Source organism: Anoplophora glabripennis, unplaced genomic scaffold (genome assembly GCF_000390285.2).
Source record: "Anoplophora glabripennis isolate ALB-LARVAE unplaced genomic scaffold, Agla_2.0 scaffold397, whole genome shotgun sequence".
NCBI classification, from domain to species: Eukaryota; Metazoa; Arthropoda; class Insecta; order Coleoptera; family Cerambycidae; genus Anoplophora; species Anoplophora glabripennis.
In genome coordinates this window covers 428,474-443,261 of record NW_019416531.1, presented here as the reverse complement: position 1 = coordinate 443,261, position 14,788 = coordinate 428,474, and the positions used below count along the sequence as shown (strand labels likewise).

The following is a 14,788-nucleotide window of genomic DNA, read 5'->3' as shown; positions in this document are numbered from 1 at the left end:
TAATTTCCTGTGGGATATAGTCCATATACAGGGTAGCCCATTGAAAACGTACCGCAAGGCATTACAGGGTAGTAAAGAACTTTTCGGCAAAATCCAAAAACAGGTCAAATTTGTTTCTGAGGGGGACAACTTTTGGCTCAAAAAGCATACCAAAATCTTCAACCCCCTAAGTGGGGGTGCTATCCCCTAAATTTTTTCAAATGGGAATGGGGGTCAAGTGGGGGGTCATTAGAAAGGGCTTTTAATTCTCTATACATCGATTCTTACTTTTTGAAAATCGATTCATTATTTTAGAAAATATGCAGCTTTGAAAATACGAACAATATTTTTGACGAGAAATGCGAAAATCGATTTAATTTTACTTCAAAACTTACGGTATTAGTCAAGTAAATGCTGAAAATGTTGTCCGCCAACTTGCATACAATGATACAGGTTGTCTTCAAACCGTTGTCGAACATTCTGGAGCACTTGCGGTGTTACTTCGCGACATACATTAATGATTCGTCCTCGCAGATCTTCCAAGGTATCAGGTGGAGTGCTGTAAACTTTGCTTTTAATGTGCCCCCAGAGAAAGAAATCTAAAGGATTTAAGTCGGGTGACCGAGGGGGCCACTCAATTGCACCTCTTCGTCCTATCCAGCGTCCTGGAAACGTCTCATTTAGGTAATTGCGCACATTGAGCGAGTAATGTGGAGGAGCTCCGTCTTGCTGGAAAATCAGTTCGTGTTCATTGTAAGCAGGGTCGTCCTCTATGATATTTGTTAGAGCTGGGTCGATGACATTTTGTAGTAAATCCAAGTACATATCGCCTGTCAAATTTCCAGGAAGGAAAAAAGGACCTACAATGGAATTTCCAAAAATACCTGCCCATACATTCAACTTCTGGGGGTGTTGGGAGTGTGTCTCATGGAAAATCCTTGGATTGGTATCAGCCCAGTAACGACAATTATGGCGATTCACTAAACCATTCAAGAAGAACGTACACTCGTCCGAAAAACACACATTAAAGAGGAAATTATCGTTTATCGCTCGTTCAGTCATTATTTCGCAAAATTGCAAACGACGATCAAAATCGTCTTCATTTAGCTCTTGCACTAGCCGAATCTTATAAGGATGGAATTTGTATTTTTTTAATATTCGTTGGACACTTGTACGACTCACTCCTGTCGCAGTAGCCAATTGCATTGTACTCAGCGTACTATCCATTGCCACTTGCCCCAATACCGCTATTTCCGTAGGTTCATTTAGTACCGGATTTTCAACCTGCCTCTTTTTGTTATGAACGGAGCCAGTTTCGCGAAATTTGGCCACCAATTCGCGAACAATTTTTCCAGACGCATGTTTCTCAGGATGCCGTTGGTTGAACAGTTCGGCGACCCGATTTCCGCATTCATTGTTTTTGAAAAAAAGCTCAATAATTTCTACTCTTTCTGGAATTGAGTACACCATAATTAATCAATTTAAAAGACTCGGCAGTATTGGTACTCTTCAACTACAAGTCACAAGACAGTTATCTAGCAACTTCTTGTGGCCTATCTAAATACGAAACAAAAAGCGGACAATTTTTTGCTCACCAAAATCAGGCTAAAGAATTCGCAAATCAGAAAAAAAAACAGCGAATTCTTTTGAAGGAATTTACCAAGCTAATACCGTAAGTTTTGAAGTAAAATTAAATCGATTTTCGCATTTCTCGTCAAAAATATTGTTCGTATTTTCAAAGCTGCATATTTTCTAAAATAATGGATCGATTTTCAAAAAGTAAGAATCGATGTATAGAGAATTAAAAGCCCTTTCTAATGACCCCCCACTTGACCCCCATTCCCATTTAAAAAAATTTGGGGGATGGCACCCCCACTTAGGGGGTTGAAGATTTTGCTATGCTTTTTGCGCCAAAAGTTGTCCCCCTCAGAAGCAAACTTTACCTGTTTTTGGATTTTGCCGAAAAGTTCATTACTACCCTGTAATGCCTTGCGGTACGTTTTCGATGGGCTACCCTGTATAGATATAGTTCATAGAAAGAAATTCACTCATATTATGGTCAATTTTAAAGACATTGTTTCTTATTATTGACTGAGTCCTGTTCCTTCCTTGAGTACTGTTTCCGTGGCATCATTTTATATTTATTCATACATATAATTCATTAATCTAGTTTTAAGATTTTCTTGATTTTCTATTTGTATCTTTAAAACATTTTTTTTATAAATATTCTAGTATTTGAAAATATATTTTATAAAATAGTTTTGTATTTTTCTAAGCTAAGACCTTTGATGCTTATTGTTAGTTAATTTTGTTCTGTCCATCCAATCCAACATCCTGATCCTTTGAACTAACTTTTTTTAGTTCTGCTATTAATTGAGTGGCATTCTCTTGAAATATAATTTTGTATATCCGTTTTCCCTGGTTGCTTTGTAGTATAATCTGCCTTTAAGGCCTAATTCTGTGTAGGTGTTCTTTTACTGTTCATTACCATCGTTTGCCTAATGCTTTGATATCGTGTTAGTTAGTAATTTGTAATACAATATTAGGTACTTTTCATTTTTTTCTTAACAATGCGCTGTTCTCAACTCGTGACAATTAGCATTTCTAAACTGAAATGTCTTGATTTATGTTAAATATTGAATGAAATGTCCAGAGCAGTTTATTTAATATTTTGTGATCTTTATTTCAAAACCCGATCGACTTTAAAAATTAAAAGAGTTTGTCCATAACAACGCAGGGAGCGTATGACCTTAGGACACAAATTTATTTGCCGACATGCATTATTCCAATGGGGGAAATTTTACTACTAGATTCAACGATGAATAATACCTTAGACTTCTACTATCACATACAGACAGTTGAATTTGAAAATCCAGTAACGTGCATATGTTATTTCTTTAAATAAATAATACGCCATCGATTAAAATTAAAAAGATTGACATTCAGATTACGCAAACTGTTACTGCAAAAAAGCTGAAGTTGAAAAGTTAAAAAAGTATGAAATAAGACAAGTGTAGAACTTTGACCCAATCTTTAGCAGACTCGTGTAAACTTAATCTAGGCCATTAGAGCAAACATTTTATGTATCCATCCTCCGAAAAGCGAGACCCTTCGCTAGAACACAGTTTTCATTCATGAGAACTAAAAAATGGGCACATAATTAAATCTTATGTCTTCAATTAAAAGACGTTTGTAATTGCTTCATCTCAAGTTTCTCAGATGCGCCATACTTATCTTATAAGTAAGGTGCATAATTTTTCAATTAAAACTGGCCTTGGGAAACCCGTTTTATAATGTACAATCGTAAAGTGTGTCAGAGCTAAAGGTCAGAGATGCATCGTACTTTTCGTAATTAATAACAAACTATCAGTGCTTCTTAGTCATTGTGAAATGAACGTAGACATTTGTGTTAATCCTTTCTTTTGTAATACTGAATGGACTGTCTAATCGTTTCATACTATTTTACAATGTTTTAAAAAATATAGTCTCTAAATAGTTAAAATATAATTAATCCTCAAAAGATTATGTTTTTAGCATATTTGCTACACTTTCGACAGAAAGGATTAATAATTAGTAGTTCAGGGCTCTGTTCTAAGGCCATTATTATTTCTTATGATCCGAAAATATTCAGCAGTACGCTCATAAGCTTTCATGTTAATTGTATTGTATTCATTTAGCCATATACTGAATATTATCAAAATATTCTCAATAAACAAATTCTTTTTAAATCAAAACATTGCTAAAAACTTTTTGCGAGCCAAGATTCAGACCTGTATCATCAATCTAGCACTCAAATTGCACAGGGCTAGCTAGGGACCTGTTTGTAGTCGATAACAAAGTGCTCAAGAAGCCTGAAAAAAGTAATCAGACAAAACCAAAAAGGCAGTGAAACGGACACAAAGGTGCACGTATTCAAAGTAAATGCCAAAACAAAACGATGTTCAGCTGAAAGACTTCATTGCTGAATGACATCAAGAGGGTGGATGTACATCAAGTTATAGGTCTAAAATAAACAAGACCGTGTCCTACACAGGTTCAGAATCCAAAGTCCAAGACTGAGCTAGACAGAGGGAGCTCCGATTAGGCGGATGCGTTTTTGAAGGATTACGCTGCAACTCAATTCGTCAGAATCGAGACCACACTGGTGAAGGTCAGTGAAGAGGAATGCGACACGACATTTTAAAATTCATGAGTTTATCCATAGAGATAACAAATAAGAGGTTGCATTTCTCTATAAATTATTGTCAATTCTAGAATGCAGCAAATGTAGCAAATGCAGCAAAATTTTATGACCTCCCAGTAGTCTCGATCTGAATTACATAAGTGGATTTTAATTATCATTAGGTAATAAGTGTTTGGCTATATTATGGGAATCCCGAACTGTGTCCAAGACGTCGGACTGATATGAAATTAATAAATAATTTTTCGCAACCTTCTTGGATTTCCTAACAAACCTCTTATTGACATCACTACTCGATTTTTAAAAAACTAATACTTTGTTTGTGGTCACTTTTTAAAAAATTTAACAAACATATATGGATGGATGGATTACACTGTATGTTTCATATCTCTGAGCTTTCGCAATATTCCTAAAATAAAATAAAACGAATTTGATACACCAGCTTTTCACTGCATGTTAATGGGTATTAAGCCGAAAAAATTCAAACAAAACCTAGAGTAATACATTTGCTGTATTTGCTAGATAGTTATTACCCCTTTTCATATTTACCTGGAAAAAAATTTGGCACAGCGTATACGTAAACACAATCCTATCTTTTTTACGGCCTGGCTTATCATACAGTACACAGTGTAACATAATGTTATGCCTTCCATCCACATTCGTCTGCCGGCAGGAATTTACAGAGCGTAACGCTACACGACGGACATTAATTCCACGATGAAAGAGAAAGAGGGACAAAGGTCAATGGCGTAGGCACCAACGAATGTTACGAAATTATGTTTTTTTTAGTTGCCTGGAAAAGAATTATAACTGGCCACGTCTCAATTCACGTTTCTTTGTGTCTTCGTGAATTGGATTTGAATGACGGTCAGAACTTACTTTTAAGTGTCTGGTTGTGTATTTTTGTTACATAATTAAGACAAGAGGACAATAATGGGAACTTTAACTAAAAGGTGTTTGTCAAAAATGTATTAATTTTATGCCCGAGAATTATTATGCTTTTGATGCTTCAGAACGAGCTTTTAGTGTGCATGGAAAAAAAAATTGTAGGACTTTCATTACGTTTTACTGTTATAATATTAATTTGTAGCAGTTAACTCTCTCATATTTATATTTCTCATACACTCCCAAACTCTTGCTAATTATATCCAGTATATGGTAATTCCCTTTAATCTTAGGAATTCTTCCTTGTTATTTCATTTATTTATTTAATTAATATATTTCTCCACAGTTTTTATACTCGATATAATTTTGATGGGGATTATACAGATATTTATAGGGCAACTACTTTTGAACTACTTCATTGGGAGCTACGGTGTGCATTGTTGTCCAATCCCATCATTCTTGATTTGTATAAATGTTTTTCATTATATCACACAGAAACACATCGACACATAGTAGCTTCACGCTACTATGTTACAAACACCTGTTTAACCGATAAGCTGAAAACTAAAATGATTGTAATTAAATGAAGCGGTCACATATTCGGTTATTATAATTTCGCCAAATTAGCGTTGGCCTTGGCCGTTTGTTTTTTGCCCACCTGGAACTGAGATTCACAAACTAAACAGTGTTTTAAAAAATGGTAACAAATATAATACAATTGCAAACAATCGTCTAGTACCTACTATTTTACTTTTTTTGTAGTGATTTTTGGTGAATATTGTTTTGTTCCTTATCACCGAATTTGTCTGAACAAAAATTGAAGAGATAAACTAAATTGAAGTGTTTTCAAACCTATTTCCAGTTAACTTATTTTCTGTATTCTAAATAAGTGTTTCTTCACTTTTCATTGTACATGTTCGTCTGTTATTAGCCTGTCAAATTTTTAAGTGGGACTTTTAGCAGCACAGTTTAAATCGATTGTATAGTTTTCAATTAAAATAGAGCTGATATACGTATCCTGCATTGATATCAATTTAAAATAATAGAAAATTAGTTCTAAGCATTTTAACACTTATTGAAGAGTTACAAGAATTTTGCAGTACTACAGTTGAATAAAGTTCACTTTATATAAAATTTAATAAAGGAAGTATAATACAGTCATTATTTAAAACAGTTTAAATATTTATTTTCGGCTTGGCTTTTAACTTGTTGCCAAGCTATGCAGATGAAGCGTTGAAAATGTTAATTTCCATTTTGTTGTTTATTTTACCGTTAATCTATTGTATATTAAAAACTTTATGACAATTTTTCTAAAGGCCACTGCGCTGACTAATTTTCAAATAAATAGGTAACATAATGAAAAGCAGTGGCGTACTTGTAATCTTTTATTCAAGAAATTATAGCAGAGATTATATAAAATTATTTTTTTTTGTAAAATGAAGGTGATTTATTTTGTTGAAATAAACTGTACCATTTTTAAAATAATTTCTAAACAATGTGTGGCGTGTATAATCTATAAAAATTAAACTACAGCTTCCCAACTATATTTGTAATAGAAAAGACTTATACGAAAAGGTTCTATTTTTGCGTTTATTTTTCGTAAATTAAAGTTCAATAATGGATCAAAATATTTTCTCTCGAACGGTCCTGCCCGTGTGCTGTACGATGAGTTACGTGCTGTAGACCACCGGCGTAAATAAATTGTCGTTGAAACTAAGAAAAATAGATATTTAAAAAAAGACTGATATTTTCTTATTATAACAATTAATAGTAATTACTATCTTAAATGCATTGTTGTTACCGTAGCCATTGGAGTATTGTAAATCAATGACTTTAAGTCCAACCCATCGCTGAGGAAACATTTCATTCAAAAGTGTCGTTACTTCTCGAGTACTGTGTGGAGGAGCCCCAACTTGTAATGCCACATCGTTCAATAATTCCGGCAACTGGTTCTCCAAAAAGTCAGCATATATTGGTCCATTTAGTCGCCCTTCAAAGAAATAGGGACGTACAAGTACACCGCCTATTATGCCAGCCCAAACCTTTACCGAGAACCGATGTTGAAAATGAGTTTCTCTAACCGCGTGAGATTTTTCATCGACCCATATGTGCATATTATGGAAATTCACTTCATCAGGGCTAAATGTTGCCTCATCTGTTACACAAAACATAAGCAGGAAAGTCGATTTGATTGGCATATTGCCGTAAAAACCATCTGCAAAAACGCATTCGTGCAATAGCTGGCGCCTTAAGATGCGATGTACGGTACGAGATGAGGTTTCTACTTGCTGAGCTAGTCGTCGAGTACTAATTGTGGGGTCTTCGTCGAGATTTTCCAACGCTGCATCTTCAGATTAAGGTTCAGTTGCTGACCAAGTCCTTCTCCTCGAGGAATAACACTTCCCGTACCTCGCAGCCGTTGAACGCACTGTAGGATTGTATTATTTGCACATGGGGGGTGACGTTGTGGCCATCGTTTCCGGTACAACCTAGTCGCCGAGAGCGCATTTTCTCCGGCTGCACCATACACTAACACCATATCGACACGTTCGGAAATAGTAAATGCATTGTGTTCTCGGTTAATTTTAAAACTAATTTGTGCACAAACTAAAAAATTAAGCAAAGTAAGAAATAAGAATCTCGTTTTCAATGTAATCGGCACGCTATTCTTATTTTTTACTTCTTTATAAAAATTATACTGTCACTATCGTGGAATTACAAAATAAAAACCTTTATCTGGAATCTTTCATTTTTTAACACTGATGGAAGATGCTTAATATTTAATAATTAAATGAACAATTAATTCAATACAAATACAAAATCAGTTAACTGCACAATTTTTTTGACAATGTAACCTAACCTTCTTTTAGTATTACTAGTATTAGATTATACCGACTTAAATTATAAGGTTGCATCTCGGGTTGCATAAAAACATTTCCAAAGTTTTTAATAAATAACACAGGGTCGGCCTTCATTTTCGTTGAATAAATGAACTTTAATTTATAAAAAAAACACGAATATAGAACTTTTTCGTATTAGACTCTTCTATTATAATATCATCAGGAAGCTGTAGTTTAATTTTTATAGATTATACATGCCACACCCTGTATACTTTGGTACTGGTTAATACAAGGTAGCCAGTAAAGTAAAGTAAGAACTTTTTAAGTTGACATGACATGACAACCCGTGGTCAATGGGATTTTTATAAAAAAAGGTTTCTCATATTTTATTCGAAGAACAATCAGTTTTAGAGCTCCGATTTATTTTTACTAAAGTGAGCTCACAACAGAGTTAAGTAAGTTGATTAAAACTCAAACTATTTGTTCTATTAAAGTTTATTAAAGGTTTTTGTTAGAAACGTAATTTTAAAAACAATGTAATGTTTCAAAAGATTTTCATGTAGAATTTTTTAAATATCGAAGGCTCTTAAAAAATATCGAAGCCTCGTGGAGTACCAATGAACTAAGATCACCTTGCTCTAAGCGCTTAATCCCTGAAATGCCAACTCCTCGACGGCACTGTCTAACCACGGAACAAGTCAAGCATTCAAGGTAGTCCACTATCTGTTGGGCATTAAGTGGGTTTAATTTTAAGTTCTCCTAGTGTAAGGCGCAGATTCTAATGCAGTATCAGTTAAAATTGTAAATTAATTACATTTTGCAAAAAAATTACGTAATTTAAAAAAGCCCTTGTAAATACCCTTTGACTCTCTTATATTTCTACAAAATATTTATTGTAGTTGTGAATATAATGAGGTATTTTTTAACATATCGATAAATAACTTGTTTTTTATTTTTCATGTTCCATCAGAATTCTTTTTTACAAGAAAGCAATAAAAATTATGTAGTAAATATTATCGGCAAACCTTTTGAAAATCTATAATTAGAACTTATTGACAGTAACGGAAAAGTTACATTGTGCGAAATTGGAACAAGGTATATTTACTAATTGGCCTCCCTTTTGTTCATCTTTGTCCCCTGAAGAAATACTGGAAAATAAATAAATGTATTTTAAAAGCGAAATTCTCGGAAATGACTACTTGTTAATAAATATATCTATAAATTTGATGTTTTTCAAAAGAACCGTGCTCACCAGCAACATTTATTTTTTTAATTTTTTTATATACAGGGTGTCCGGAAGAGAATGGCCTTCAAGGGTAGTTTCCTTGTGAAAACTGATTTAAATCAAGTTACCTTAGTAAGGGCAAATATAATTAAATAAAAAAGGAATTCGTATTAACCATTTGGCTAACCGAAAAACTACTCCACAGCAAATATTTTTAAAGATGTGGGTACACATGTTGCAAGTGACCCATTTTTAAGTCAAGAGCGCCAACAAGACACCGCCCCGAGGCACCAGGGTTCCCGGAAGACACCCCGGCAGATTGGCGCCAAGAACCAGGTACTTCTGCCAGCGACTCCACACGAGGAGGGGCAACCCTCAAAAGTGACAAAAATATCCTATTATTTTAATTTAATTTTTTTGAGAGCCAATAACTTTTTAAGGAATCAAAATCGTTCTAAGGTAACTTAATCGAAATCGGTTTGTTTTCATTCATTTCCGGACACTCTTTATATCTTAATCTTTCTTAACAATGAATTCAAGTCAATAATATGTATTCTTTTTTTTGTTAAGATATCTAAAATTTTTTGTTCCGTTTTTGGTTTTGAAGGAAACATCACATTTAAACATTTGCCACAGCAAAAAAACGATCGAAAAATAAAAAATAACTCGCTAATGGCTTCGATTTTATCATCCGTTTCTCATCAAACGCAATTACAACGTCCTTGCTTGGTTTCCTTCCGCTCAGATCAGCTTACAGCCTGTTTATTAGATACTAAAAGTCTCGAAATTTAGAGGATTCACGGTTTTAAATTTCACTTTGCCTGTTTGATTCGATCCAATGAATTTACCCTCAAATGATGGGAATGTCAGTGTAATTTAAACTTTATTTGGTTTGCATTCCCTCTAATGAGTTATTTAATTATCCCTTGAAAGGGTGGTAAAATTATTATTTTTCCGAAGTTTAAAAAGTGTTGACTCTCTGAATATCAAATGACACACAAGAAAAGAATTATGGAAATTTGTTTGTGAAGAATAAGTCGTTGAATTATGTATTAAGAAGGTCAACAAATTCTAAAGGAGAGACTGTGACTGTACAGAACTTTCATAAATGTTTACAAGCCACGTGGCCCCCGAGCTTAAGCAGCCAACATTGCAGAGCATGGTACTGGCAATAAATAGTCCCTAAATTTTGGCGTCGTTTACAACGAACAATGACAAACCGTTACGTTTACGCTTGAGATAATACGATCGCTGATTGTTGAATGTTGTGTTTTAATATAATATTGTTCTTATTGTTTTAATTTTACCGAAGTTTTATTGCCAACATGAAGGAAATAAAATTACTGTTCCAAATAAAATTACTGGTCACATGACTTATAATCATTAACCGACTTCGCTGTAAATGCATGTTTGAAGGAGAGGTTATCTACATATTGTTATGATTTTTGTTGTTTGTGTTAATTATATATTTTTTTATATATAATTTATAATTTTCTTACTTATTGAATTTATTGTGTTTTGATTGAATTTTAACTTTGTTGTTGTAATTTTAAATTTTATTTGGTCTGGACGCCATCAAGAACTTGTCTTGTACAGTAACTTGGTTTAGAGCTGTCTCTTCCTCAGCGTGTGTTTCACTAACTTTTGTTGATATATTTTGAGGTACGAGATTTGTTTAGAAGATGAAAAATTCAATTTAGCATTTAACTAACAGATTGTATTGCATATTCAAATATTTGGCCAATTTAATAAATTTTATTTTCTTAAGTACTACGTTAAATCTACTAGCTATTCTACTTGAGGGTAATACCCTTGAGGGTATTCTACTTGCTCTAGAGGGTAAAATTTGGAGATTGTAGTCGACTTTGGTAGGTTTTAAAAATTTACTTTAAAGTTATCAGTTTGATTGTTACGAATTCGTACGGTGAGATTTTTAAATTGGTCAATTATTAAAAGTATGAAATTCACGCAACGCATTTATTTATAATTGCTGGTTTGGGAGATGCCTTCCAGGTTATAATCCTTGTGATGTTGGATTTTAGGTGCTCTAGGTCGTAAAACTGGTTCGATGTGCTTGATTTTCCAATGGTAAATAGGGTTGCACTTCACCTGCCGTTGTATTTTCTAACTGCATTTCACTAATTTTTAATTGACAATTTATACTTTGCACTTTTGGTTAAATAACATTTGTTCCCATGATATAAATTTCCAGTAGGTATTTGGTTTAGTTGAGAAAATTTTAACTGATGAAAGATTACACTTTTGACAGATGGCAGATTGCTTCTGAATATCTTTTGACATTTCAAAACTGGTAACTAAGTTCACCATTTATTTACTTAATTTTGACTTGCTCTTGTTTATTTTAGGAGTAACTAAACGATGTTTATAGCTCGGCAAATTAGGAAAGACTGACTACTACAAGCCCTGTTCTAGCTTTTATAAATTGAAAACAAAAGAACCTATTGTTATGGATACATTATATTGACATTTTATGAAATTTTTTAATTGGAAATTATGCCTTTATGTATGTTTTTACAGCATGACACTTACTTACATATTCAGATTCCCCATAATTTTCTGTAAATTTCAATACTTATATCTTTTTTCAACGTTCATTTTCAAATATTTTACAAATTCTTAAAATTTTTGCAAAATTTAACCAAACTTTGCTATTTAGCTTAATTCTAGGTTAATATTATTGTTCCAAAACATTGATATTTCTTTATTTTCACTATTCTGAATAGTCTTTTTCTGTTTAAATTAACTAATAACTGAAATGATTTCAGGTCTACCGTTTTTTGACAACTAATAATGTTTATACACTACTTGGAACGTAAATTGGGATTTGAATACAGTTTTATATGACTAGAAGGTCTTTTTAACACAACACAAATCATTTTACATCTTATAAATACTTTTTACACAACAAATTTCACACAATATTGAATCATCGTTTTGGCATTTTGAAAATCGCTTTATGAAGTTATACAAAGAACTTTAATGATGATGATCGGTCGATAGCCGCATGGTTTAAGGCGTCAGTACTTAAATCGTGTGAAAATTCTGCCCGGGTTCGATTCCCGCGGCCGGTAGACCGTAGATTAGCTATGCTTTTACGGAGGATTGGCACCCTCTGTGCAGGTATGGTAGGGTGGAAGAATGTTGGCTTGGGTCAATGTGAGAGATTGACACCGGTTGGCATTTTACCACCCCCCTAATTAATGAGGTTTTCCAGGTTTCCCTCATTCCTGCACTGAATGGTGGTTAGGGCCTACCAACATAAGTCGTNTTTCAAGACCTTAAATATGGTGTTTAAAATAAAAAATCAGACAACTGCTAAATATTTGTGTAATAAGGTACAATATGTGAGTGAAATTCATTCGTACAACACAAGGAAACATGGAGATTTTTTTATTAGAACTGCAAGAACTGGGTTGTTGAATAGAACAATTTTATATAGGGGGTTGAACATGTTTAATGCATTACCAGATATAATAAAGAATTGTGATAATCATATTAAATTTAAAAGTATGTTAAAGAAATATGTGTTTGAAGTATTTTAGTAACAAAATTTTGTATTCCGTTCTGTTTTGAATGTGTGTATCTTTGTGTCGTGTTGGAACTGACACGGAGCTAGAGGATGTATACACTTGTGAAAATTGTTGATTTTTTTTTTAGTATTTTTTTAGTATTGGCTAATAAATATTATTATTATTATTATTATTATTATTATTATTAATTTTGATTCCATCTATAAATATAGACTAAACTTTAATTATAGGCTTAGTTTATTGCATGAATTTTATTAATAAGTGTAACTCCTCTCTCCGTCAATCCATCTGTCAAAATCTTATTTTTTTTTCAAATTTCCTCAAACCAATGCTTCTATATGATACATATGACTAAATAATAATAATATTGTACTTTGTTGTACTTTCTAACTTTCTACTATATATTGTTGCCTTTTACAGCCTATCTAATTCAAAATTTTACATTATTTAGTTTATTTTGACAGATTGATGTATTCATCGAAAGATTTTGCCTTTTCATTAAACAAACTTATTCTATATGTAAATTTTATTCTTCATTTTCTCATGTCTAGTATTACACATCCTTGTTGTTTGTTTTTTTTACTTTTTCTAGCGTGAATATGTTTAAATTCCAACATTACGTTATGCTATTTATTCATTTAACATTTCAACTTAGAATGTCATAACAATATATATTCTTCGATTGTCAAGCTACAATAAAAGTTTTAAACACAAAAAGTTGTGTCTAGAGCTTGTTGAACAGTTGCTAGAATTAACAGGCAAACACCAACTTGATCAGGTAATGTTGGGTGCAGATGAACCAAAAAGGGATCTGAAATTGCTTTACTGGAACAAGATACAGTTTTTGGCATACCTTAATGACGCTAAGTATGTGTAAGGGAGATGGTGGAAAAAATACTGATTGTTCCCTGAAAATGTAAGGGATGTCAACTGCGTATGTAATACTTCAATTTCCATAAATTAGAGCTTGTATAAAATAATTTCTACAGATAATTGACTGGAAATCATATATACTTATTTCAAAAACAAGCAACTTCATAACAAAATTTTAATAGAAACTAACAGCAAAAGAAATTTTGTTTTTTTTTTGTTGCTCCATATGTAAGTATGTAGCGACATTTTTTCAAGTTCGGGATACCAATATTTTTGATAGTGATTGATATGTGACCAAAGAGTGGCAGTGAGCATTGCACTAAATCGAGACTAACAAAAAACTAATAATTGCTTTTAAATTTATCGTAAATTCTACTACTGGTCAACACCTACGTCCATAGGATTCCTCGGACAACATTTTATCTAAATGAGTAGAAGTGTCTGGGATGTGTCATATAAAATAGCAGCAAGTTCTATCGTTTGTAACAATAACTGACTTACCGATCGAAGAATTAAAGTGTGTTTTATAATCCAAGTATTAAAACTTGGAATTTATCATTATTATAATGAGTACCTCTTGATATTAAAAAGCTTTCCAAACAACTGTGACTTCAAAACATTTTACTGTTCTTCATATCAAATTACAAAAGACAAATAAACAGACTAATTTTATCTGACACAAAGATTTACTGATTTCTTTACATTTTAAGAGAATTACATTTTTTGTTCAACTCCTACATCAGATACAGAAATATACAACCCACACAGTTTTATTACTTTAGCAGCAACAAAAATGTTACTTACATCCATAAACACGTACCGTTATTACTGTAAGAGCTTCACATCGTGATAAGGATGAAATTTATATTCAATACGGCCAACTACAGAAGACCTATAAATAAATTTAAATGCATATTGGTTTATACGATGTGGATTTATCCATTGGATTCAAATGGCACAAACAATATAATCCTTTAAAATAAACACGAAATGTGCTGATTTCACAACATTTTCATTCGTAGAAATAGGTACAATGGATTATCATATAAATCGTGTTATCTGCCATTGTCACTGAGTAACATTGTTAGTGGATGAAATTACATACAGTCACATTTTATTTAGAAATGCTGGCTGCATATAGAATTTAGTATGATCAGGTTTATTATCTGTAGATTGTATTTTATTTCATTTTAGTTGATATTAGCTTCATTATACAGTTAAAGTATGGTAACATGATCTGTTGAAAATATTCATA

General features: G+C 32.7%; 1 protein-coding gene across 1 annotated transcript in view; it reads right to left on the bottom strand.

Moving 5' to 3' along the window:
- LOC108910368 overlaps nt 1-14,788 on the bottom strand; it is a gene marked incomplete at its 3' end in the record, with an annotated part of 109,636 nt that overhangs the window by 59,481 nt on the left and 35,367 nt on the right. The window lies entirely within an intron of this gene.